We start from the raw sequence: 27,961 nt of genomic DNA, 5'->3' as shown, positions 1-27,961 counted from the left end.
GTAGTAAATCTTCTCTCAAATCTTGAATGCATTACATATTTGTGTCAACTCATCAAACAGGGGTTTCCAGGGTCTTTATTATACCGTATGCAGGGGAACAACCTTTACACTGAATTCCCTACCTGGCACCAGACAAACCTGGGTTTATGGAACCAGGTATTCAGCCCCAAAGATTCTAGTACCAACACTAAACATGAATGCTTCACAAGCTAACTACCAACTGCAGACCAGGACATTGACGTCCTCTGGTCGAAAAGTCATGTTTTTACTTCTGCATGTGTGCTAACATGTTCCCGACCTCTTAGTGGACTCACACTGATAATATATATTTGACTTAAAAAAAAGTCATAATCACTTCATAAAATTGACAGTAATTTTACTCTGCCTAAAAGGAAAACAACAACGCATGTAGGCACCAAATAAAATAAATAAATCAAAATCAAGGTACCTTTATTGATATCACACTGGGGAAAATGTTGGGTTAACAGCAGGAGGCACCACGTATGGGGCTCAAACTGTGGACCTTCTATAATAATAATAATAATAATAAAATGACAACAGGCACTTTGAAGGAAGAACAATCCTAGCTGCGCATTGAACCAGAATTCCAAAAAAGTCACTCTTTGGCGCGGTGGATTTCTTCTTAGGTAATGCTGTAACAGCCTGGAGGGTGAAATTCTTACAAAACCCAGAGAAAAAAGTCACTTGAGATGTGAGCGTCTCACTGGGAGCTGATAGAACAACTGACTGCTGTGTTCTCTCCATTAGCTACAAAAGTAATCTACGGAGAGTTACATGATCATTGTTGGACGTGTGTGTGTGTAGTTAGTCCGCTGTCAATGTGTTGACATCATTAAATAACCTGTCAACTTGACTTAGGTTTCATTATCAGATTAGTCGACATCAGAAGGTCTGAAGTCATTAATGCTCCACTGCAGACTAATAAATAACATACTGCCATCGCACTTCATCGGTTTCTCCACCGGTGAGAGAGAGAGACAAAACACACGCAACATTATTCAACCCAGAAGTGGATAAAAGATGCCAAAGTTAAAAAGAATAATCTTGCTGCTTGACTCTATGGCTAAAATGGATAGCAAAATGTCACCTCATTGTATACACCTGGTACGAGGCCCAGTGAAGTAGCCAAAGTTCAATTCCCTGTGCATATGTGTGCTTGTTTGCATGTGCCTCGACGGGCAAGAATGCAATATGAGGTGCGAAGAGGTGTCAACAGACAACACAGGAACAGACCTGCATAATGGAGCACAGATCCCCCGTTGGTTCCTTTTTAACACCTCACAGTAGTCTGAGAGGAGAGTGAGACAGTGAGAGATAGACAGAGAGGGCGACAGCCAAAGACGGAGAAAACCAAACAACTTGTAATTGTGCAGACAGCAGAAGATTCTTGCATGTAACAACTCCAAACTTCTGCGTGCTGTGCTGTTGTTTGGCCAGACTTGGAGAAAGAAAAAAATAGTTTGGCCGCAAATCTGTGAAGAAAAGGCCTTTGATTTAATGTCTGGAAATACCTTGTTTTCTGTTGAACACAGTGAACACATTCTTTTCAGGCTTAGGGGTTTTGTGGTATTGATTCAATCGGACACAACTATCAGGACTTACATGGGAAAGTTTTCATGTTCTACCTTTGGTACCCCTACCCAATGAGACAGGGGATTGTTACTACAAAGACGAAATGGCACTTTGAAAGGCAAGGATTTCAAGGTTGCTTTGGGCAATCTGGGGATTTGAAGCATCCACTCCTCTATTAAAAGGAGAGTGGGGTGGCAGAGAGAGAAAAATCAATGTTGACACAAAAACGCCTGCTATCTATTGCAGGCAAACCACACAGATGTAAAATTGCAAGTCCGAGTGGAGAAATAACTTGGGAAAGACTAAATGTAACTCGGGTTCAGGTTTTGGTTCATACGTTTAGTTTTAGTTTAGTTTCTCTGCCTAAAACAATGTCATTTAAGATTGTTTCATTTAAAATTCAATTGAACACATATTTAAATAGGTACTACAAGTACTGCAGGTAATAGGTACTATTTGTAATAAGGACGAGTTTGATTAACTTGATTTAAATAACTGTTAATCAAATGTTTTTATAGCCAAGAACATGATCGCCACAATAAGAAACAGAAGAGACATCACCCAGGCCCTATTGAAGCACTGGAGTTCTAAGAAGTTCATAAAACAAAAACTGTGACTGAAACTTTGACAGAGCAGGACTGTGATAGATACTAGTCTTGACGGAACCACAACAGAAGCAGACAAAGATTTGACACAGAGATGTCGCTTTCACTTCTGACTGTGACCGTGTCCTTTTGTCCCTGTGAAATAACTAACAGGTGGTGGCTAGGAGGTATTGGGAAATGTGGATCTGAGGAAGAGGGGAGGTTGGCCAAGAGGTAGAGCGCCACACTGCAGCATCTCCAGCCCTGTGATCTGATTCCAAACTGGCAGTAGCACTATCAACAACAGAGACTGCAGATGTTGTTGGGTTCCCCCTTTTCCTCCAACATGGCCCTCAGCCTTTTAACCCCCCTCACCCTCCGCCTTCCTCCCAGGATGCTTTATGTGTGGGTCGGAGATTCTTTGAGAAAATCCTGATCAAGGCCTGTGACAAGCAAACGCCAGGCTTGGTTTGGAAGAAATTGCTGCTCTTTTTAGTCCGTGTGTGTTGAACAGGGAGCCGTGGTACCACGACCACTGCCACCTTCTTCACTGTATGTTGTATTAGCATTTAAGAACAATGTGAGTGTGATTTGATTTTTAATTCAATCATAAATATTCTCTTATTAACCACGTGCTGAGTAACCAGCATCATTCAGTATCTGAACTGCTGTCAAATGTCTGTTTGTTGTTGTCTCTCTCCTGCAGTTTTTATTTGACTATAATCCCAACCTCATCTTTCTTTTCTACCCTGTGTTTCTAGGAAGACCAGACCATTGGATGCACAGGTGGTCAGTCCACTTCTCTCTTTCCAAGTGATAGATTTGATTACTGGCTGTTGGAGTACAGTCTAGTTTGTGGTGTTGGTAGTGGACTGATTCTGCCTCATATGTGTAGGCCTTTGAAGGTAGGAGGAAAACAGCAGTTTTTATTACTCACACTGTTCTACTTTTTGTATTTTATGTGTGATATACAATATTGATTGAATAAACATTCATCCATTTTTTAGGACATTAGAATTAGGGATGGCTCAATATAACTTTTTGTTTTATATCTGACACTGATACTGCAACCTGGAGTATCAGTTAGGTTGATAGTTTCCCTCTTTATGTCATTTTAAAGTCCCTTATTCATCCCAGAATACCGACATTTTGCAACTGACACTGGAGGCGCCATTAGGTATGTGGTTCTTCTCGAGCTAGAACTAAGCTCAGCTTAACTTCCTATCATTAATGTTCACCCACCATTTAGATTCCGATAAGTCAGATTATTAGTTTCCATTTCTTCACGCAAATCCAATCCACAAACACTACACTGTTCACAGATGTCTACGTGTCTCATGTAAAAAAGTTGTACCTGCCTTGTTCTTCTCTATTTCAGTACTTTCTGACACTGCTGACTGGGACGTGAAAGACTCATTTACAGGTTTCTTGCTACTAAACAGTGTATTCAAACTAAGCAAACAGATTCAATAGTCACAGGGTGTTTTACGCTCCTGCACAAAGCGCCTCCCACCCCCACCCCAGACATCATCCTTCCTCTGTCTCTTTGTTGAAAAAAAAAAAGGTATGCACTGCAGCCTCCTCTTTGGCTCCTGGTAAAATTGTTCTTGGCACTCCTCAGAGGCTTCTCCCTCTTATGTGCCATTTGAAAGCATTACAAAATCTGCCATCTTGACTGTGTGAAGCAAGTAACAACAAGAGTGCATTGTGCGCCACCTGCTCCACACACTTAGGTGGCTTTAAATACGCAGGGCCTAATGGCACCTATCTCTCTAACGTGATGCAACGAAGCTTAGGAGAAGGGGGGCAAAGGGGGTGACAGAGCGTTGCGAGTATGTTAGGGAGATGGTAGTTGCACTTGAAGTTGTTGGTGATGTGTTTATTTCTTGTAAGCTTACACAAGTGACAAAACCTTGCTTTCCTGGGGCATCCAGGAAGTTTATTTTTCTCAGTCTGTGCAGTGGTGAGATTTTGTCTGGGTGTCTGGCAGAGAAGGGAGAACGTGTTAGTGGTTATGATACTTATTAAAGATCAGCAGGTATGTGAAGTCCTTGATCCATCTGTCTATCAATACGCACTACCGAGGACTTTAAAATGTATGGGGCTAATTTTTATCACAGTTAATTCTATTGGCAAATAATTGAAATATCTACATTACAACAGTCAAATCCTGCCATTGATTGAGACAAAAAGGGGAGTTGGGGGGAGGTAGAGCTGGCCAAACAGACAGAGGGCCGGTAGAGAGAGAGAAAAAAAATCGTCCTCTCACTGTCTGTGAAGACCAACCATCTGTCTGCAGTGCAGTCCACAATTTGTTAACTGGTTGCCATGATATGGGTGGAAAAATCTGGTGGATAGTACTGTAGTATGGACTGGTGACAGTGCTTCCTGCCATCTTATTATTCTGCCAAGATGGCGTTTTGAGAAAATATATTCCATTGCAGGTAAAGTCAATGAAAACACAAGCTTTTATGAACAAAACATGTTCTTCTCCCTCTAATCATTTTGGCCTTACCAATATTTTTGCTTCCTTATTTCTGTCTTTCAGGGGTTTCTTACTTTTATGTGCTTTTAGTCTATATATATATATGTATATATATACATATACTTTTTCTTATTACATTACTTCATTTATTGCCCCTATGACTGTTTTTGATTTTCTTTAGCTCTTTTCTTTCCTACCTTTGTTTTTAAATTTGTAAATGTCTGCCTTTTTCTTTCTAACTACTTGGTCTTTTTTGACATATATTTGCACTAATTTTAACTTTAATTTGCCATTTTGCCCTTTTTGCAATTTAGTCCTGGTATAGCAACTTGAATTTTCTGCTTGAAAAGTCATTTTTATAATTTTAATATTTTCCATTATAGGTAAATAAGATTTGTAAAAAATAAATATTTACAGCTAGAAATTCCATACATGAATATTCCCACACTGCAGGCTGCCCAACAGTTACCATGTAAAGGAAACATATTTTCTAATTATATATAAAATATAAAGATGTTGCGATCTTCTCCACAGTAAAATTAATTCAGTGTGAAGCACTAAAAACAACTTCTCTCCCTGCACCCACACCACAACAAACAGCACCGGGCTTTGTTGAGCTTGTACTTCAGGTTTTTACGTTGCCATCACAGAGTGTAAAAAGAGAGCAGGGCTGGTAAATTAATGAGAAAATTACTTTTGTGATTTCCCACCTCATGTTAAGGGAGGGGATATTTTTGTCAGTTGTTAATTACTGTCATATGGCTACGACACCTTTTTTCCCTGAAAATGACGGAGATTGCAGGGAGGGTAAGGATGCGTGGGTACGAAAATTAACTTGACTTTGGGAGTGTGATCTCGTCATGTGTCTGACGTTGTTGGAGGAGAACATGTCTGCTGCAGATGGATCTCATTTACTTAGATTTTGCATGTTTCATGTCTTCATGCCTTTATGTTGAACTGGTTCATGAAGCAGTTATAAAGCCTCGCTGGTTCATTAATACATTTAAGTTACTAATCAGGCCATGAATGAATATTTAAAGAAGAATATTTGACACTATTTCATTCACTGCTCCGTCCCTACGTCCATTTAAAACTTATAACAGCTCTTAGGTACAGCAGTAGGTACCACTCAATAGCCAGCAAATGTCCACTTCACACATAACGGTGGTGTAAAGGACAAAGCGCCACTTGGCAACAGGCTGGGGATTGTCTCCATTTCCTGGTTGACTGCTTCAGTAGCTTCTACTGAGGAGGGAGGGGTCACTCCTCCTTCCATCACACACAGACTATCTCAAAACGTGGCATGCAAACGGTAACCTTTTCTCACCCCCACAAAATCAAATCAATAACACTTTGGCCACAAACAGGGAAACACGGTGTTGGCATTAATCACTTGCCCTTCCATGCTTGACTCTGCAGTTTGTTACTCCATGTCTGGGTCTGCTGGACTCAGAAGTTTGGAAGACTTTCTTTTGTATCTGCTCAATAGTTGCTGAAGGATCACCTGCTGGAGAGAGTGTGTAGAGTGTGCAGGCCAACGAGTGCCATGTGGTTTAGATGGACGCTAATGAGAGCACACATGGGTGTGAAAAATGTATCATCATTAGTAATAGTAGTAGTTGTAGTAGTTGTAGTTGCAAAAATTAAGACAAAGAAAATTGACAGGGACCAAAGATTAAGATAAAGGGAAAATGACTCATCAAAAAATATTTAAAAAGTGCCTGAAAATGTCACAAAATTGACATTCTTTGAAGGTACGGAGGTTGTTGTAGAATACGAGTACATAAAAAGAAGCTGCAGATTGTTGTTGTTTTTTTGGTTGGAGTTTTTGACTGACACAGTTTTGACGGGGATCAGAATCTCTGTCCTGTCAATAAAGTTTTCAATGAAAATGAATATTTTTGAAAGTTTCAACAGCAGTTTAAAATCACTTATCAACTACACAGAAATATGAGCATCCATGTAAAAATAAGATAGAAACTGAATTGGCACATTGTCTCGGTGACACATTTACGCCTCTACAACTCAGTTGATTAAATAACTCCTTGAATTCCTTTTTTCCATTTCAGGGCCAAAAAAAATTCCTGTTTGAGCTTCTTTTGAAAAAGATTCACATCCCATCTTAAATTCGAGTGAATTCACCCCCATCCTTGGGCTGTCGTCAAGTGTTTCCCTGTCCTTCCTGTGATTGCATTAGCAGAGCCTGACATCAGCTTGCGGTCCTTTCCACATAAATGCTCCTCTCGAGGCTCTTGTGTAAGCACATACAGGTGCAGCTATAGAGGGGCCTGAGCTTAGCTAGCGTTGGCAGGAAACAGGTGTCTGGCTATTGATAGAGTCCTGATGGGGGTCGGGGGGAGAGGTGGTGGCGGCGGGTGCGTGCGTGGAGGGCCAACCAAATGCAGGGCATGAGAATCAGGTGGGTTATTCTCTGGTCCCTGGGTACAGTAACTTATGTTTGTTACCAACGCTTTTTGAGTCTATTTATGTGGCCAGGTGCCAGATGGTGGTGGTTATCGGGGTAAGGGTGGGGGGTGGAGGGTGTAAGTAGAGGAAGGAGCATTTATAACAGGTTGTTGATCTCTGACAGAACTCCACTTCTGGAACCTTTTAACACCTGGCTGATGCAGATGTGGAATTATTAACAGTATGTTAATCAGTGTGGTAGTAGGATGTAAGTGTTGATGATTTACTCAGTTTGGTCCACGGTGTTACACCCACCAAAGGACCTTCACTGCCACTGCCATTATTATCTGTACATCCAGGAAGTGGGGGCGCTGTAGTGCGACGTCACAAAGACGTTTTTTCGCCGAGTTCTTTCTTCCCTGAATTGAGGTGAACGGCAGCAGATGTCACATTCTTGCATTGGAATGTTTTCACAGGCTAAAATAATAAACTACACGGGAAAAAGGCCATTTTTGCAGTAATGAACCCAAATTATACAGGTCATACAAAAAACGGCTAAAAAATACATTTGGGAACATCCTGTCTTAGTCAGAAACCTCGGAAATCAGACTTAATCACAGGGAAATTCTCAAAGATTAAAAAAAAATTTGAAAAAAAATATTAACCAACATTTAAAAATTAAGTGACCAATACATTTACATAGAAATCGAATAACTACTGACATATAACAAACCTAATTTTCTTCACTGAAGAATATTAGAACATTTCAAATTAAAATCCAAAAACAATCAAGTTAACCTAAAACGTCATCTTTCAAATAAGTATTTTCCCTCTGTTTTATGTTTTTCCTCTCCTTGCAGGTTCTAGATGAAACACAAAGCACACAGCGCAGCACCTCCTCTGGAGGACAAACGTGTTGGCAAACAGCAGCGAGAGAGAAGATTAAATTAAGTAAAACAGCCGACGTTAAATCAATGCCTGGGAAAAGCTTAATCTTCCAAATAAACATCTTCAGCGGCTGCGCTGAGACGTTAACAGCGATGACTGCAGGTTGGGGTGAGGTGGGTAGACAAAGGAGGAGGAGTAGGGGGAGGGGAGGAGGAGGAGGAGGGAGGGAAAGGTGAAGAAGCGAGGAGGTGAAAACCTACACAGGTACGTCTGTCACGGGTAATTACCTTCTCAGCGCCCGCAGCTCTCAGAGCTGCCAGCGCCAGTCTGTCAGAAAGATCAGCTTACCTCTCGTAAGAACCTGTGTGAGTGTGTGTGTGTGTGTGTGTGTGTGTGTGTGTGCTCTGAGAGGTAAAATGAGCAGGTGTGTCTGGCAACAAGGAGATAATTAGTTTAAAATGAGCAGGAGTGCAAAGAAAGTGAATTAGAGAAGCAGTGAAGGAGGATTCAGGTGTGTTAACATGGGAAGATGTTTCCACCAACACAGGCAAAGCTGCTTCGCCGTGCTGAGGTGTGTAAAAACAGTACAATGTGTAGTCTGCGTGTGTGTGTGTGTGTGTGTATGGCCAGAGTGAGAGAGTGTGCTTGAAGGATACGCACACGCGCACACACGTGGATGAACACACACATTTTTTCTCAATGGCACAAAGAGCTCATTCAGGAGTGAATGAAACCATAGAGGAGATTGTTGTGCAAACAGGCGAACGCACGGGAGTTTGTGGTATGTGTTCGTGTGTGTGTTAGGATGCGGCGGGCAGGTAATAGAGCAGACATAATGGGAGCTAAGTACCTGTAATCCTTGGAGATATAACTCCAGACAAGTGGGGAACTCTGGGTAAATCCCTGCGGTCGGTGTAATTGGTCCCTTGCCAGGTTGGAGCGCGTGTGTTGGGAGGGAGGGGGCTTTTAAGGGTATATGGGTAAAGTATCAGGTGTGAGGGGGACATCAGCTGCACTGAGTGCCTTCTATTGATCCAGAAGAGCAACTGTGTGTGTGTGTGGGTGTGTGTGTGTGGTAAGTGTAACACTGTGACCTAATTTAACAGGAGAGGACTGGGGGAAGAGTCACCTACCTGGTCCAGGAGCAGACTGTCAGGCAGGTGCATTAGGGACGGACTGGGATGATGATGATGATGATGATAATGATGATGATGATGATGATGATGATGATGATGATGATGATGATGATGATGATGATGATGATGATGATGCGATCTAAAGCTGAAGCGCTTCTTGTCATCCTGCATCTAGGCCAAAACAAAAAAACCTCTACATTACTTTGATAAAATTTGATCAGTACAAAAATACGGACACATTGATATTTAAGACCTCCGCAGTCACTGCTGCAGAGATCTGGACTGCAGGCAGGCCAGTCAACCATGTCACATAAAGAGATGGCTCAATCCAATACTCAAGATCGATATCAGTCCAATATTGGTCAAAATGTGAGACACAAATATAGAAAAGAAAAATACTCAACATCTTTGACGATGCGTTTGAGGGACAGGTGGTCGGACAAGTGAGAAGATATTTTCTAGATATGTCATTAAAGCAATGATATCTGATGTTTCACGGCTTTATAAAACAGTTGTCGCTGGGAGCCACTGAGGCACGAGTCAACGTCAATGAGAGAACATGATTTAATTAAGAGCATGTGTGCAAAATGTGTGTGTTTGTGGTTTCTGTGCTTACACATGCATGCATTCCTTGTCCAGGCATATGTGTGTGTGTGTGTGTGTTAGTGGTCCAGTTCCTCTGGATATCTGTTAATTGTGTAATTCACTTCTGCTCAAGTGACGCCTTTTCAACAAAACAGATACCAAGAGTTTGAGTGCCGAGAGCGACGGAGAGGAACGGGGACAAGAAGAAGAAGAAGAAGAAGAAGAAGAAGAAGAAGAAGAAGAAGAAGAAGAAGAAGAAGACAGGCAGTGAGAAAATGGAGCAAAAAAAATATCCAGAGATTAGAAAAAGGAAAGACAGCTGCTCTTTTCCCTCTCATTTCATCCAGTTATTGGTTAACTCAGTGGAAGGAAAAGTAAATGTTCAAGGGATTTCAGGTCGGCTCCTGTCTCTGCCAAGGTAGATGTGTGCTCCACTTGAGGTCTAATTCAACTCTTGTGTAGTATTGATCGCACCGGTGGTCACGAGGGAGCCTGCCAGTCTTTTCTTCTAACCAAGATAGACATTGGTGAGAAAAAATTCACATAAATGCCCTTCTCCTCTTATCCACTCCCCTGTTAATATCAAGCAGCTGCTTTTCTTCCCTTCGACCTGCTCTCATTTTGAGCGTGTCCACTTTTCAACTCCACATTTGCCTCAATATGATGGAACACCTTTGGTAACAGCCTCAGGGACAGTAGACACACAGTGATCCGCCACCGTTATATTGAAATAACAAAAATGCTGCGTAGCAAAGACTTTTTAAAGAACTGACAAGAACCAGTGTTTGAGTTTGTGAGATTGGTGTGTGCAGAAACTGAGAGCTGATTCAGCTGGACCTCAGTTGGAAGGTGGAGGGACGGCGAGGTGAGCGGACTGCAACCGGACCGGGCAAATGCAAGGAAGGGGTTGAAGGGTCTTGGAAGAGAAAGTACCTGGGATGAGAAAAATATGGATTCCTGTCGACAAGACAAATTGATCTCCAGTGTGTGGGAGGAGCAGAGAGGTTTCAGGAGAGAAATCTGCTGAGAAAGAGTGCAGGGAAAAGAAAAGGAAAGACTTCAGTTCTATGGTGTTTAGTAAATGTGCACTGTCCTGCCACTTTGGCATTTATTTTGAAATCCTAAAACGGCTGTTTGAGGTTCACGAGTACAGCAGAAATCTGTAAGCTGGTTTTATTATTCCTCATCAATAAGGTGATATAAGTATCAATATGTGTGTGTAACAGAATAGGACACAGTTGTTTGTTGGTCATTAACTTAAACCTTAATTAAAGAGAGATTATAGTGTTACACAATTAAGTTACTTTTCACTTTTAACACACTGTACAATACACAAAAAATGAGCTACAATTAACTACAGCATTTTTGAGTCTGATGATCAAGACTGAGCATAAGAGGAGCGTCCACTAAAGGCTCAGTCTTAACAAACAAACATCAGCGGTGTATTTATTGGGAGACATTGAGATCACTCAGGAAGTCAGGTCAAATCTGAACATAAACGCTAAGGGTGGAACCAGCTGCTAAATAAGCAAGACCTACAGGTCGTCATGCCATAGTGTGACATGACTAAACAGATACCTAATTGTCTGGCCTGACCTGCCTGCAGTCCAGATCAGTGTTTCCCAACCTGTAGAAACAATCATAATAATGGTCTTTATACTACAGTAGGCAGAGTATGCACTTCCTACAGGCATCACAGGGCCTTGATGCATAAACCATGTGACATCAAAGGTAAATGTCACACAACACAATCCAGCTGAGCGTTGGACAGGTTATCGCATCATCTGGGAACCCATAAATCAAGCACAGAGAATGTAGGAGTCACATCTTTAGGATTCTCACAAATGCAACAACATCATTGTTATTCCCCCAAACTACCCGACAACTTCAAATGTTTAGCATCTGTAAAGGCGGCAGCCAAGGCGGCCTTCTCCCAGCTCCTGGCTGTGTGACACTGTTATCACTGAGCACTTACAGATTGGCACCTGTCACCACGCATTCAACACAATGTGAGTAACGCTGACGGACAGGTCTGGGCGCCGGACCTGAGGAAGCACTCATGGCTCCCCTGGTCTCCAGCAGTGAGTGGGTGGAGGTTAAAATAAATATAGAACAGGTCTTCTTGGAGACGTTTCACCTCTTACCCAAGAGGTTCTTCGGTTCTCTTGGATGAGAGGTGAAACGTCTTCAAGAAACCTTCTCTGTCCAGTTGCCCTCCACGTAACTGGATGACTGAGATTGACTGAGGTTCTCAGGTCTTGTGTTTGTTCTGTTACTGGTCCAAAGGTTCCTTTAGATTACTTTATTATTTTAACTATAATATTTAACTATTATTTTTATAAATGTTATGCTGTTGCAAAAATGTACCATAACTTTTTTTTCTAGCTCAACAGTCAACTGACTCTCCAAAATCATTACTGACCGTAGAAGCCCTGTTTTTAATAATAATTTTGTATCACAAATTAAGCCCAAAAAAGTAATGCTCCTTCTTTAAGAACAGTTTTGGAACCTATGACAATAATTCCTGTCTCAACGGGTCAAAGGGTCAACATGATGTTCTAACCTCTAGGAATGTGTCATGGAACAATACTAAGGAAGTTGGACCTATATAATAACTGTTTTTTAAACCAAACAAAAGTATATTTTTATCACTTTGCATTTGTTTAATATGTTAAACAACATATTTTATTTTCTTTCTCATTTATGAACTTTTTTGTAACTGGGGGGCGGGAGAGGAACCAATGTCGAGCCAGAAACATTACACTAATTTATTTGCTTTTAAATGTTATCCTTTAAACAGGAGTCCTGAGCATTTATTTTGGCGGGGACGTCAGGGTCACGGTGGTGGAATAAGCAGCTCCTTATTGAAGAAGACAAGAGCAATGATCGATGCCAATCGTGTAATCAGGCTTTATTTGAAGGGGGTCGTTGATTCTCAGTCCATCAAGGTTAAGAGTGCGGCACTTGTCACAGCATGATTTATTATTGCCAGGAGCAGACGAACAATGTCGCTTGCCAAGGGGGGAGGGTGGTCGAGGGGTTGGAGCGAGGAGAGCCAGCTTTTTTCGTTTGTATTAATAGGTGCAGACGTTATGTGAGAGGCACATTTTGGAAATTACCCTTGAAAAATTTGCATGCCACCATCAATTGTCATCAAATGACTGAAGGGGCGTGGCCTGTCCTTATTGAAGTTGAATTAATCATCAGTGGCTCTGGGGGTAAACCAGTGGATTGTTGTTCATCTGTCTCAAGTTTTAAAGAGTTATTTCACCATCTTTTTGTGTTTATCAACGGTCTGTCAGTTACAGTACGAGGGATGTTTTTTTCAGGATATTTGTGTTAATCTCATTAGTTGTTTGTCTCATTAGTTGTTTGTGGGTGTGTGTGTGTGTGTGCGTGTGTGTGTGCGTGTGTGTGTGCGTGTGTGTGTGCGTGTGTGTGTGAACAAAGCTGTGAAGTTTATTATTGTACAACATTAGACAAATAAAAAAGGAAACTAACATACACTGCACTTAAAGCTATTACACCATGAAATTCAATTTTAGGAATAAAAAAATTAGTTAAACGTCAAGTAATTTATTTTAATTGTGTATGTAAATAATATGAATGCTTTGTCTCCTATTGTAATGATGCAGCAGACATTTCAATGGGAAATAAATCTGAACTGCAGGCAGGTCAGCCAAGACAGCCATTCTACTGAAAACTGACAACTGAGGTCCCAGAATATAAGGGTTGTGTTCTTAATAAGAGCACACTGTTAAATAGAGTGTTCTGTTGAATATCTATAGAACATTTACTCACGTGAGCTGAAAAGCCAAGATGGATACTGACAGAAATGTGAAAACACATGATGGAGAACAGACCAGAATAACGACAGATGGTGAGGCACGGCCAAGTTGACCTGTCTATGAGACTATGAGTGTAAAAACTCCATCTGCAACTCAATGTATAAACCACGGGTCTAACACACATGAGTGGACGGACACTGCTGCAAACACCATTTAATTGGAGGACTATGTCAGAAATGGCCTGAAATGCTATTTTAGACACAGCATAATAAACATTACCAAATAAGGAATTTTAATATATGGAAAAAGATTGGACAAAAATATGTCAATATAAATTATTAATATTTTTTTAATTTTAATTTAATTATTAATAAACATCTAGTTGTGGCCCCGATGTTTGTAGTTTGTGGGCCAGAAGTGGCCCCTAGGCCGGGAGTTTTTTTAATAAATTTTAGCAACAAGGTACAATGAACATTAAGCAGCAGGTTCTGCCCTGATTAAGATTACAGACAATCAGGTGACCTTACGCTGAGTTACTGAAAATGTGGTGCACTGGTATTTGCTAAACTAAGTCAAACTTCTTTACTATTTTGACTGAGATTAGTTCAAAAACATGTATAATTGATTTAAAGGTGAGATGCAAATCTCTCACTTTGGCTGCAGTTGGTAACAGAAGCAGCACAGTGAGCGATGGCCATCTACAAACAAAGTACGCTTGGACACGCCCGTCTGTCTGTAAGAACACAGTGGTATATGGGAGACGAATGGAGCGGAAAGTACATTTTTCATCCCGTTCTTCTCTGTTTGTGCTCCCCTTACACACACTACACAACAGGGAACACATGTAATGCATCACAGCATGATTTCTGACAGCGAGGTGGAGGTAATAACTTTGGGAAGCCTGCGCTCCCTCTTTTTTTTTTCCCCCCTTCGTCTTTTCTCCTGCCCCTGTTTCCCTCACTACGTCTCAGCAGCTCAACGCTCTTATGTCAGCCATCGATCTGGAGGCTGGAGACAACTCATTTCATCACATTGACACAACATGATGGACCGGCTTGCCCTGGACCCCTTGTCTTATTCCCGGGCCTACGTCGTTACATGCCGTCGTCAGACGGGCAGTGTGTCGGACGCTTGGAGAGTCTATTGATCTGCCACGGCTGGACAGACAAGGAGGCGCTGGTCCCGTTCTCTGCTGGCAGTTTCTTCATTTCTTTGGGTCATACGACCGCGGCTCCCTGTCACTGGATCTGAGATCCAGACTCTCTCACTGTGTGTATGAACTGTGTGCGACGTCTGACCTCTCGCTTTAAATCTTCGGACGGACTGTACAATTTATGTTAAAAAATCTTCAAAATGAATGTATTTCATATTATATATGTATATATTTATAACACATATCACATCTATGATTTTTTAAACATTACTTATTATGTACTAAAATGTTATATACTAAAATATACACATATATGTATATATGTTTACACATAATTCAAAAAAAATGTCTGATGATACTAACAATATAATCAGCTAATTAGAACCTGTAGAAAATGTACCAACTTTCTTGGGAATAAAACAAATTCAGTGGTGAACCTGTGGAAACTAAACTAAAGCAAAGAACCGAAAAAAACACAATTAACCATGATTCACCCTGGCAGCGTTAGTGCCCCACCTCTGTCAGTTTGTAGCGTTCGGTGTTGCAGCCCAGGGGCAGTACAGGTCAAACTGATGAAGTGTTGAACATAACACCTGACCCTGAGGCTTAAGGGAAAGATCCAAACCTAATGTGACACCTGAAACAAACAGGGATAAACAGAAAGATTTTCCCTTTCTATAAACAAGGACGCAGAAATTAAATGTATGTATTTATGTTAATTGTGTGCACTTGAATACGACTGTGCCAATGCAAGACATCAAGTCGAGGTCAGGAATCTAAAATGCCGCCACCCCAAATTTCTTTATTCTACTTGTGTGTGTATGTAAGGTTAAACTTAAGGAATCGGGGAGGCTGGCCTCACATCACACATGAAACACTAAATCTACAGGTTCTTCCATCAACAACACCGCGGGGCCAGGTTGAGGTTGGACCTGAACCTGTATCACTTCCTTTTGCTACTTCAGTCTGGAGCTAAAAGAAACAGCCTTGAGGTATTTCCACTTTTTTGGCTCTTCTTCTCTGCCTGCTTTAATATTTTAGTGAACCTCTGGAAGAGCAGACAAAAAGGTAATTCGGCAGCAAGTCAGCTTTGTTTTCCAGTTCCTCCAAATCAGACAAGGCAAAGGATTAAAAAAACATGAGAAAAGTATTACCAAAAAAAAAAAAAAAAAAAAGGCTAGGACAAGCTTAAACATTAACATCACTGCGGGCAGTTTAATAACTAAACTGGATTTCCAAAAAATGGTTTTCGTAATCTATTTCTTGATTTGAAAAGTTAACTCTTCGTTCAGAATGAAAACACTGAAATTATTCATTTTGCAAATAGAGGGCCATTTCCTTAAAACCTCTATTACAGGTATGAAAAAAATAATAATGGTTTTCATGGCTTCAGCGCTCCTCTACGTGTAAGAGCACAGCCCCCGAGTATTAGCGCAGGCGGTTTTAAGAGAAAAAGTTCATTAAATACCTCGGGGATTAACTGCCCCAGTTGGCCTCGCATCCTGGCTGCCGACAGTTAAACCTTTCGCACCTGCTTCACCCTGTGCTGACAAACAAGTACAGCTTCATGGGTTTTCTTTTTTACTTTTTTTGAAATACTATAAAAGGAAGGTTCAAAAAAGAAACCCTCACTCTCTCTTCAATTTTCACCTGAATGGTAATGAAATCAGCCAATTTACTGTAGTGTGAAACAAAGTTGAGTTCTTGGCTGGATAGCATCGAAGCATGCCCTTAAAAGTTGACTTCAAAAAAAGAGAAGAAAACCAGCAGCAGCAGCAGCAGCAGCAGCAGCAGCATGGATAGACAAAGTTCCGCAGAGGTGGGCAAATCTCTAAAGCGCTGGAGCTGAGAGAGAGCTAGTCACCTCATCAGTTGTAGATTTTACAGCCCCTGTTGGCCTAATCCTGACAAGCAGACCGCCATTAGGGGAGGCTGAGCCTCCCTCCCTGCCTCCCACCTTCCCTCTCACCCTCCTTAACTTCTCCCACACTAGTGCTGTTCTCACGCTGCAGAGGAAATACCAATTGTCTGGTGAGGACGTAATGCAGTTGTTGACGGTGGTGTGGACAAATGGCCAAATATGGCAGAATTATTTCACCTTTTTTACTCTAACCTTTTCTATACTCCCACACACAGACACACACAGACACACACACAAAGTCAGTCACACATGTACTGTTGTTTGTTTTTTAAGTTGGCATACAAATCAATACTCCAACTCCAGGAGCCTTCAAAGCCAGCCAAAAGTAGCCAAGTGAAAATACTTGTTTGGGAAACAGCAAGTGAAGCATAGGAGCATCGGATTTGGGATGAATCAAAACAAAGAAAAACAAGAAGAAGAAGAAGAGGAGGAAATGACAATGAAAACAAACACACAAACAAAACGATGCCACAATCCATATTTAGGGTTTAATTAATTGCTTAATGCTAATAAAGTTGCTGTAATGTGATGCTAATTACAGGGTAATTATGTAAACGATTGTTAACTACGATGATCAACATTCAAATTAGCATTCAAATCATTTCAGCAGAGGGGCCCACCTCTTGTAATTGCATTAAAAGATGTACACAACTTTGAAATGCAAGCCACGGAATCGTCTCCTCGTGAAGAAGATTCACCAACGCCCACCTTCCCCCAGCCTCACCCCAGCCTCACCCCCACCACTCAGCCACATACATCAGCACGCACACCCACATCTTTCTTCCTGCACCTCTGTACTTTTTACAGGCAGAATACGCAGAAACATCTGTTAAGTAGGAGCAAATGTGAGCTAATTATTTCACCAAAGCATGTTTTTAATTGATCAACAGGGGAACAGCTGTACAGAGTGGGTCCTCGCATCACGGAGTGTGGTACATGAAGACGAGGTGGAGGTGGGGGGCTGTTAAGTCAACCCTCCACCCCCCCACCCCATCATCCAGCTGAAGCAACCTGCGAATGATGCTTTGACAGAGTCAGGGGAGAGGAACTGATGATAAAGATATGAACGGATCTATAATTAATGCATTCATATATATGTTCTTCTCTTTCTGCAAACACGTTGAAAAAACAAATAGCTCTCAGTTATCGTGATGTGTTTTAATTGAAATAGGAGAATGGTTTTGATGAATTCCACTGATTTTCTGTGTATGAATTGGCACAAAAGGTGACGTAACATGAAAAATATATCTTAAAAGAACAATCTAAAAGAAATATTTCCCCAAGTTATTTAAAACAGATTGTATGGTCGTGTGTTTATCTGCAATACATTGGCCCTTTGCCTGTATTTTCGGATATTTTAGGGCCAGAGACAGCACAATCTAAATAAAAAACATTTATTCCTGCAAATTGCATGTCATGTCACAAAAAGTACCCAGTATCTCCTGAAATTATCCCAACTATTTTTGAGCCTTGCCAAATGTTTTACGTAAGAAAAAATCCCATGGTGCAACACCAAATAAAAATGTCACAAAAGTCAATGCAATAAAACACAATCATCTCCTAGTTCAACTAAACACTGGCCTGTTTAGTTGAAAACAACCACGATACACCTGCAGGAATTGAAGAAAGAGAGCCTCTTCTCTAACAGAGTCTCCTTTTTTCTTTTTTTTATTGACATTTTCAGTATCAAATGATTTATCAACAGCAGTGTTTCACAGCCAATCCCAGGTCAGTTTTGACTTTGTCACAGGTAGAAAATGATATCAGGAATGACGGACCAGCTCAATGAAAATAACAGAATTACAAAATCACGCAAGTTACTTTCTTACATTCTTCAAAAAGAAAAAAAAACAAACAAAAACATAACGCTTTCCCCTACTGCCCTGATCTCCCATGAGCTTTCCTCCTCTCCTTTGGCCAAGTTCTTTGCCGCCCCCCTCACCCGTGGTGAAAAATTAGGAAAGGCCTGAAGATGAAGAGTGAGAGTAGAGGAGGAGAAGAAAGAAACCCTTCTAACTGGCAGGAGTATGGACTGTGGGAAGCTCAAGCATGACTAAAAAGTACATTCACCGCTAGTCAGTGAATTTTGCTCCCTATTTGTCACTGCCACCTTGGAGAGCAGTAAGCATTAATAATACATGGGAGCCCAGGGAATCTATTAGAGGCTACCCTTGCAGAGAGAAATCAGGCAGAGACTGGGAACTGGAGCCGTGAGGAGGAGTGGGAAGAAAGAGAGGTTAAAGGGGTAAAAAAAGTCCAGGTGATCCAAACCTGCCGCCTGTTATTTAGTGGCTCATGTGACGCATTACTGAAATAGAACACCGAAAAAAATAAGACAACGAGGAAGTCAACCGTTGAATACATCAAACAAAGAGAGACATGAGGTAATATATCACTCAAGACAAGGGCCATAATTAGTTCTAATCCCAATATAATCCCAAAATGCTTCCCTATGGTTCAATAGTGAATCAGTTACAGCGCCGGCCTTGCAAGCAGAGAGTCTTGGGTTTGATTCCCAGGGGAGCCACCTATCCTTAGTGGCGCCTCCTGTGGCAGTCTGTGTGGGTTGCAAAGACTCACACTGTAAATGTCCCCATTGTGGGACTATATTTTTATAAATGTCAAAAAGTCAGTAAATTAATTAATATAATAATATCAAAACTGTCGGTTTTCTAAAAAATAAAATCAAATAAGTTGAGTTTCACTGAGTTTATCTACGGATTAAGTGACATTTGGTCAATTTACATCTTTTATTGTTGACAATTGAGGACATGGCTACAACAGTTTTCTGAGGAAGTTTTTGTTATGTGTTGCTGTATATGAGAATAATAATACTCATTCGTCCATGTATCACTAAGGTCTCTTTCATGCAAATACTTTTTAGTTTCATTTCATCATGTTTATAATTTAAGTTTGCCAAGGGAAAAATATTTGTCTTTTTTAGGGACAGTACATGTTGTCGGATACCAGAATTAGTAATTCTCAAAATATATGAACGCTGCTTGACGTCACAAACATAATCAGCCATATAAGATTTTGGCGTTTTTGATAATTTGTCAGATCAACCTTCAGCATCTCTAGCTACTTTAAAAGGAAGACGATTTCTATCATTACTATTGATACAATATTATTTGTACACATTTCCTCCATGTCGCTCTGCCCTCCTCCCCCCCTTCGGTACTATTCTAGCCAGGTCTGAGCCCTTTTTCTGAGGTAGGAGGGTGAAGAAAGAAGAAAAAAAAAATGATGAAGAGGAATGAAAAAGTGGACCATTTGTTGCTTCAGATGTGCTGCTAATCCTTTGATCGAACCTCTTATGCTCTTCAAACTTGCAACCCGGGCCAAGCTACTAATGAAATTCTGAGGCCGGCAGATAGGCCTCGAGCCGGAGCGTGACAGAGTCCATCTGGTGTGCTAAAGTCCCCCCTCTGCTCTCAAACACCTCTCCATGCAACTCTATATGAACACTTTGAAGTGTTTTGCAGCGTTTAAGCTGCTGCGTTCAGACTAGATTCACGCTACCACCTGGAACGATACGCCACAGTTCTATGATTATTTAAATATTGATAAATCACCCGCCATTTCCTAATATCAATCTGTCATTTTCTAATGTGTGCTAGTACACGAGAATGAGAAAATAAGAATGTTATGATGAGCGTCATCATGTCCAACGGTCGTTACTCTTCATTCGTCATCGAAAAGCCACCTGCTTGGATTTGGAGGTAAAACGCGTTGGAATGCTTTACGGCACTAAACAAGGGTAGAGACGGGGGGGGGGCGCTGTGATTTCAGAGCAAATGTAGACAAAGGTTTTAGTGCTTCTGGTGACAACAGATGGTGGGGAGAGTGACAGACTTTGAATGTGGCCATCCTGCTCAGGAAAAGGAGTCATCACCCTGGCTTCCTGCTAGAAGTGCTGTGCGTCAAATGTATTCTATACAGTGGCCAAAAATATATTTTTGTAAATGTCAAAAAAAAGGGTCTAGGACATTGAAGCATCAGAGCAATGTCTGAAAAGGCAGACTAGTCAAAAAGAAGAGAGTTCTGAATGTGGGTATGTACACCTGTCTCACGTCTAAATGAGTTCATCCACTACACCCAGGGTCTGGAACCATCAACACTAAATCACAACAAACCATGAACATAATTGGCACATTTTAAAGATGGCAGGAGGCTGTGGATGGAGTTAAGATTACTTTAGTAGAATTTCAGATTAGGGCAGTGGTGTCTTAGTGGTTAAGGAAGCGGACTTGGGTCCAGACGTCTCCTGGTTTGAGTCCACCAGCTGCCAAGTTACCACTGAGGTGTCCTGAGCACCGTCCCCACACACTGCCCCCTGGTCCTTAAAGCTGCCCACTGTTCACTTTGGTGATGGGTTAAAAGCAGAGGACACATTTGGTCATGTGCAGTGGTGAGCTGTGTCACAATGACAGGTAGTTCACTTTCACTGTACACAGTGCAGTATACAGAACTGATTACACAGTAAGACCATGTGCTACTACACACATATCACAATGGCTGTTAGTTTGTGCAAGTCCAGCCTGTCTGCAGTCCAGATCTGTCTCCTACATAAATGTCCAGTAGAAAAAGATCACAGACCAGGGACTGATGGGTAGCTGCTTCAGATTGTAAATGATTAATACTCCAGTGCAGGTCAAAGAAAACGGGATGTGATCCAAGAACAGCACATCCTTTGTTTTCCTGACCAGTTTTTAATTTGAACCAAAAAGAACAAAGAAAAGACACATTTGACAGACTTTTCTCTTTTGACGCACTCGTACAGCTTCTTCTGCCTGTAGCAACAATTCAAGAAGAAAACCCTGCTGTGAAGCATGCATCCATTCTGTTTGTATTTTCCTCTCATTTGCTTTACTTCTTTTATTGATGCGCTGTGTTCTTTTGTAATTCTCAAAATATACTTTAAAATAAAACCCAGTACTGCTCTCTTTTTTAGCTGAGAAAGGCTTTTACGCCATTACGAGGAAACAAAGTTTCAGAATGATTTTCAGACGTTCAATCTTCGCATTACTTTGTTGAGAATTACTGAAGCGCAAAAGCAAATTTGGAGACTGTGAAATACAGCTAAATAATAAACAATGTTAAACAAGAAAAGGCTGAACAATGTCCAGTATCTTTAATATTACTATATATTTTTTACGCTCTCTGAATTCCACACAATATCAAAGACTGTGATAAAATAAAGGTGTGTAATCTTTTAACAACAAAGATAATAACCAGCGGTGGAGTGGCTTTTCTACAAGGTAATTGCCTGGAGAAAAAAAAAAACTTTATCCACTTAATCCTGTTAGATTTGAATGCAGATAGCAAGTGACACACTAATCTGTTCAAAGGTGTGGAGAAGGGGATAATTGAGACTGAAATAAAGTAAGTGTAAAAAAGCGTTGTTAAGAGCCTTGTTCACTCTTTTATCTATTTCCTGTGTCGACTTTCAAGAACCACGTTGAAATACAGAGAAACAAATAATAGCAAAAGGTTTAACTTGAAGACAAATTGGATCAAAATCAACAAAAACACCTGAAGAACAAACTAAAAGATTAGTATTTCACAAAAAACAAATACATTCTACTATTGACTTGTGCATTCCTAATAATGCTTCTAAAACTTTTTCTTTCTTGCTGAACTGATTTCTTTCTTTATTGTCATAGCATGTAATGAGAAAGTATCTTCCTTTTATGAAGTCAGGATGCTAGTCATTTTTGACACTTTTACGATTACTTGCCATCTCCCAGGACAGCTCCTTCTGTCAAAGTGTATCCACTTTGACAACATACATTATTCTCTCAACACAAGACTGTCACATCTTCCCACGGTTCTGCAGAGCTCAAATCTAAGCTGGTGGGAGACATAAAGTTTACTATGTAGCCTTTTCTGACATTATTGAGTGACTGGCCAGACAGAGTGACTTCTTTAAATTACTTTAAAAACAACTGAGACTCAAAGTAATTCTTAAAAGCGCTGAGAGAAACTCCATTCTATTCAGCAGGTTCACAGGTAACTAACCTGAGCGTGATCACGGGTTAAATTAGAAGCATCCACCAAAGGCTCAGTCTGTGCAGGCAGAAAAGGCTGAACACCTCCTACTGGAGCCATGTTTTAGTGTGAGACAATACAGAGCCATTTAGACACAAACACCAACAACCTGGCCTCATTGTGTGTCTTTAACCATAGATGTCCAGAGCATTAGCAAACAGTGACAGTAACTATTTTTTCTCCCTTTAATCTGGTATATCCATCCATCCATCCATTTTCATCCGCTTATCTGTTAGAGAGTCGTGGGGGCAGCAGTCTCCACCCAAATCTCACTGCATCGTACCAACCTCCCTAAACCTTCCTGCGAAAATTCACGTCCAGTTGCATAACAGAACTGTTTAAACTTGACCATGACCTGGATGACTGAGAATCTTCATAGACTGGTATATATAGTTTCCAATAAATATATCACCTAGTTTTATTGTCCTTGTGTTTTAGAAAATGTAAAAGATGTCAGGTTAAATAAGTAGTGGCCAAAATAACACATTAATAGTTTCAATGTATTAAAGAATAATTAAACTAAAATGCATCACGAAGACATGAATATATTACTAAGAGTTAATAATTCCACCATCTATCCACTTAGCATTGCTATACTACACAGTCAACACACCTGCATATCAGACACACAACTGTCAAATGGATGGGGAGGGACTGTTGACCAACTTTACCGAGGTTTTAAAGGACACTTCCACTAACCCACCTTCAAGATGCTCAGTAATGACTACAATCCAACAGGTCCACCAACCGAGCAGGTGTTTGGGTTACACCTTGATAATCCATGATTTTTCTTTTTTCTTGGATGATCATTGATTTTTTTTTGGATTAACCTTGAAAGATCAAGCTTGATACGATTTCAATTAATCATCATTAATCATGATTAATCATAATGGATGTTTTAGTTATTTAACAGCCCAAGATAAATATATGTTGAACTACTCTAAAGTGAATATTACTGTTTTAAAATGAATTCAGACCAGCATAACATGATGTCCACAAGAAGGTCACTTTTTTTTACATGACTCCATTACAAGTCAAACTGAATTTTTCTTATACCTGCGATGTTTTTTTTTTTTTTTTTTTTAACGTGACTGTAACTGATCTCGGTGCCAGTGGATCAAGTATAACCCCTGGAGATGCAAGTTTATCAGTGCAAGAGGAAAAAAACCTCATGGAGGGAGGAAGGTGTAATGGAAAGGATGTGGTGGATGTAAGATGCAGGTTGCAGATAAACGCTGTAATCACAACAAATGACCCCTTATTATTACAGATGTTGAGGATAACATGGTAAACGTGGGAGCTGGCCTGAGGGGGAAAAAGAGGGCTGTGAGGTGGTTTATTTTTCTCAGCAACAAGTCAAGGACAAAGAAAATACCAGCCTATGTATCACAGCACCCACGCTATTCCCATGTCACCCCAGATCAGGTTCTGGTACTGTATGATCAATCTCTGAAGTTTTATACACAAAGTCGAAAACACCTCTGCCTGTTTTGGACTGCTCCAAGTAAGTCATGCCAAAAAACACATTATTCTAAATTACTACAGTAGTGTACAGCACTGTACTGTGTATATGTTACATTTAACACATAGCATCTAACGTTTGTAGCATGTAACTCTTTCTTCAAGAAAGGAATGGTAAAGAGTTACAAAACAAGTAGCCAGCTCCTAACTCCGGCACTGACTGCGGAGTTCCAGGTGATTAGAGATTTTATACTGAATTTTCTTCGTTTTTTCACAGCTAATCTAGGCTAAGCTAGCCTTGATTACATCATCTGCCTGGCCTGTTCTTTTTAGGGATCTATGAGCAGATTTGAATCTTATGAGTAGCTTTACTGGCATCTACCAAATATTTAAACCTTCAAGGCGTCCAAATTGCATTAAACAGTAAGAAAAAAATTCAAGAAAGAAAGAGGGAAAATTTCTTGCCATCATAATGTCATATACGCTACGTCTCGCGACACTAAAACCTATTAATCCTATTTGATGAGGAGGGTGTTTTTGTGTAGGGATGCTGAGAACTCCATAAAGGTTCTCATTTCATTTAATTCTACAAATATTGCTCATCAAACAGAATGCTATGTTGCCAATGCAGACTATGGTAAGTACTGCAGATCCACGTAGAGGGAATCAAGGATTTAGTTATTACATATGTACTTTTCATTGTGGTGCGCCCGCTTCCTGTGTACTTCAGGGGGGTATCAGCTGAGAGGTCAACACTGGAGGTGGGGGTCATGTAAGAGGACGCCACTGGTCCAGGTTTTTAGATGGCTCTGGTTTCAACTGAGCCGAGGCTTTGTAGCGTGGGGTATGAGACCTGGCTCTAAAGCCTTAGAAAAATAAACCCAAAAAAGGAGGAAATGTTGGCTTATCTGAGCTCAGTAACAGCAAAGACATTTTTTTTTTGCATGTACAATCCTCTTCCACCCTCCTACACTCCTTACCAACCCCTAGAGGCAATTTCTGCGCCATATTATTATGCATTCTTTTTAAGCATAAAAATATATCTAATACGCCTTTCCTCTATTTAAGTGAAGCTTACCTTATTGCATTATTGTATCACATATTTGCTGCCCTTCAGAAGCTAAAGAGCTGTGAGCTGAGTGGGCAGTGAAACTGAGATGACCTCCTGCACAAACAAGAAGAGTAGTCCAGGAAAGAGGCTTATTTTCCATTTAGTCGTATTTATGAGCATAATTTACAGAGTCTAAACTCTACTGTCGACCTTTGATCACAACACTGTTTGTCTTCTGGCCCCTTGTGGAGGGAATGAGTGGATCCCAGGCTGTTGGTATTACCCACCAGGCAAAAGGGGTAATTACCCAGAGGCTCGGGAAGTCCAGGGAAGGCTCCAAGCTCTTAGGTGATTTTATATCAACTGGTTTGTGTAAATTAAATTGAGTTTATTCATGAATATTCATCATGTAAATTGATGTTCACTGACATGTTGAAAGTCGAGAGGCTTATTAAGTAATTTTTTACTTAATTGTAGATTTTTAAAGGCTATTTTCAACCATTTTAGATTAATGCTGTTTAAGTTTGCGTTCACCTATGTATATAAATAAAAATAAAAAGCTGAAATATGTAATTTGATAAAATGCCTTTAACAAAATCTTTTTTCTTCACTGATTTAAAAAATAGATATAGTAAAAATTACAAGAAAAAGTAAAATTGAACTAAAAACAAAATGTGGATGCCATTTGAGTACCATAGAATATCAGAATACAAAAAACAAAAAATACAACAAATATCACTGTCAACTTGCCAACTTGTTTTGTTCCTTTGATGTAAAATCATCAAAGAGTACATTTTGTATTAGGTCATGAGTTTACAGAGGTCCATTGGTTGCCTGAACAAAAAAAAAATCACAAATTACAAAGAATTCATCCCACCAACAACAAGCAGGATAAAGGAGAGAAAGAACAGAAGAACCTGAGAAAGAGATCAGACAAAGAGGATCAGCATCAACTGACACAAAGTTCTTTCTATCGTGCCAGTGAAAATGGAGTCGTCCAAGCAAACTGAGCCTGAAGAAAAGCCCAAGGAAAAAGAACAAGGCGGTAATGCAAGTTTACAGGTCTCAGCAGCTGAAATAGACGCAGAGAAAAAGGATAAAGCTCCTGAATTCCGTGAGGAGCAACCATACATGTCTTTTGATGGTCACCCACTGATTAACATTAAGAGGTGGGAGCCCCATAAGAGTGTAGAGGGCAGTAACTACATATCTTTTGATGGTAGCCCACTAAGAATCACTCCCCCTAAAGCCTCAACAAAGAACGTCCAGACACTTTCTGAGTGGAGTGGCTACATCTCCATTCAGGGCCACATTTTAGCAGATAACATTAAACCAAACATGAATAATGCCCAGTGCAAGGAGGAGACTAGTAGCTACATGTCAATTTATGGGACGCCTCTTTCTAAACAGCTGAGAGCGTCTAAGAAAAACGTACAGTGTATCCAAGAAAATAGCTGCTACATGTCCATTCACGGATATGTGCTGCCCAACAGGAGTACATCTAATCGAGTCAATGATGAGAGTACAAATTATGGCAAGTACTTGTCTGTAGGAGGCACAGAGCTGCCCCACATTAAACGAATCAAGAAGCATTCTGTTCTTAGGCTGCCCAGGTCTGCCAGGTCTGTCAAGATCTCAAAGTCTACCAAACATCTAAGGCTCGTCAAATCAGCCAAATCTTCAAAATCTGCCAAATAATTATTTATTCTTACAGTTTGTTTAGTGAAACAATTAAAATTACTTTTAACATATGATTTTTAGCCTTTTAATAACATACACATTGGGAGCCACAGGAATAAACCTAGGAACTTTATATATAAGTAAACAACCTTGGCTCTCCCTAAGGAAAACCAGTCATCCACTTTTATCCCCTGGTCAAGTCATTTTCTTGGGGAGGCAGCTGACCCTTTCTAATTCCAGACTGTTTTCTTATCTCTGTTGCTGATTCCTATTGTGTCAATTTGGCAACCTAGAGTTTAAAGTAATGTTTGGGTTACTGGTTTATGGTTACTGGTGGTGTATCTTTAAACTGGCCAGAGAAAAATCTCCAAAAAGTTTGCTGCTTGTAAATGACATATCATTCAGTGATTATTCTCATGAGTAAAGTCGGCCTGTTTAGTTCTGTTTAGTTTTTCTTCATTCCAATGATACTTCATATCTAACACAAAGGGTAAATATGACAGCAGTAAAACTGCATTGAGGAATGAGCTTCGTGCTGACAAAAGCAATTGAATTAGAATACCATTTCTGAATTTACGTAGTATTCATAATATGACACAGAATATACAATGACTGTAAAACAATAAAATGTCATCTCAAAATCATTGACAAGACAACCTGCAAGTGATGTGTGTAACTGCACAGACTTCCACTTCAAAAAGTCGTATTTTCTGATAATATAACCCTGAGATTAGATTCTCCAATACTGACAGATTTGGGGGGTGGTCTAATATATATAATTGTGTCCTAATTTGTATCAATAGTCAGGCATTTTGTAAATTAAGTACAAGCTTTTATATAGTCAACATACGTGCTGTGTGTGATGAAGACAGATTGTCCCATGGTTATTTGTGAAGCAGTATTATGACAATAAAGGCTATTCTATTCTAGTCTAGTATTAGGGAAGTGTGACTCTGATGAACTGACTAACTCTCTTCTCCTATCACTGTGTCTTCCTGTTTTCTTCTTCTTCACTACAGTGTGATGTTGTACGGCCGCCAACCAAGTTCCAGGAAGCAGCCACCACAAGGTAAGTACATGGTTTATGACTTGTTCAAGTTCATGTTAATCTTGGCACATGTTTTTACCAAATAATAATTCTTTGAGTTAAATTGGTGTAACACACTACGTCAGTAAAAA

This window comes from Cynoglossus semilaevis, chromosome 14, assembly GCF_000523025.1.
Source record: "Cynoglossus semilaevis isolate Cse_v1.0 chromosome 14, Cse_v1.0, whole genome shotgun sequence".
NCBI lineage: Eukaryota > Metazoa > Chordata > Actinopteri > Pleuronectiformes > Cynoglossidae > Cynoglossus > Cynoglossus semilaevis.
The sequence above is the reverse complement of the archived record's forward strand: the minus strand, read 5'-3'. Positions refer to the sequence as shown.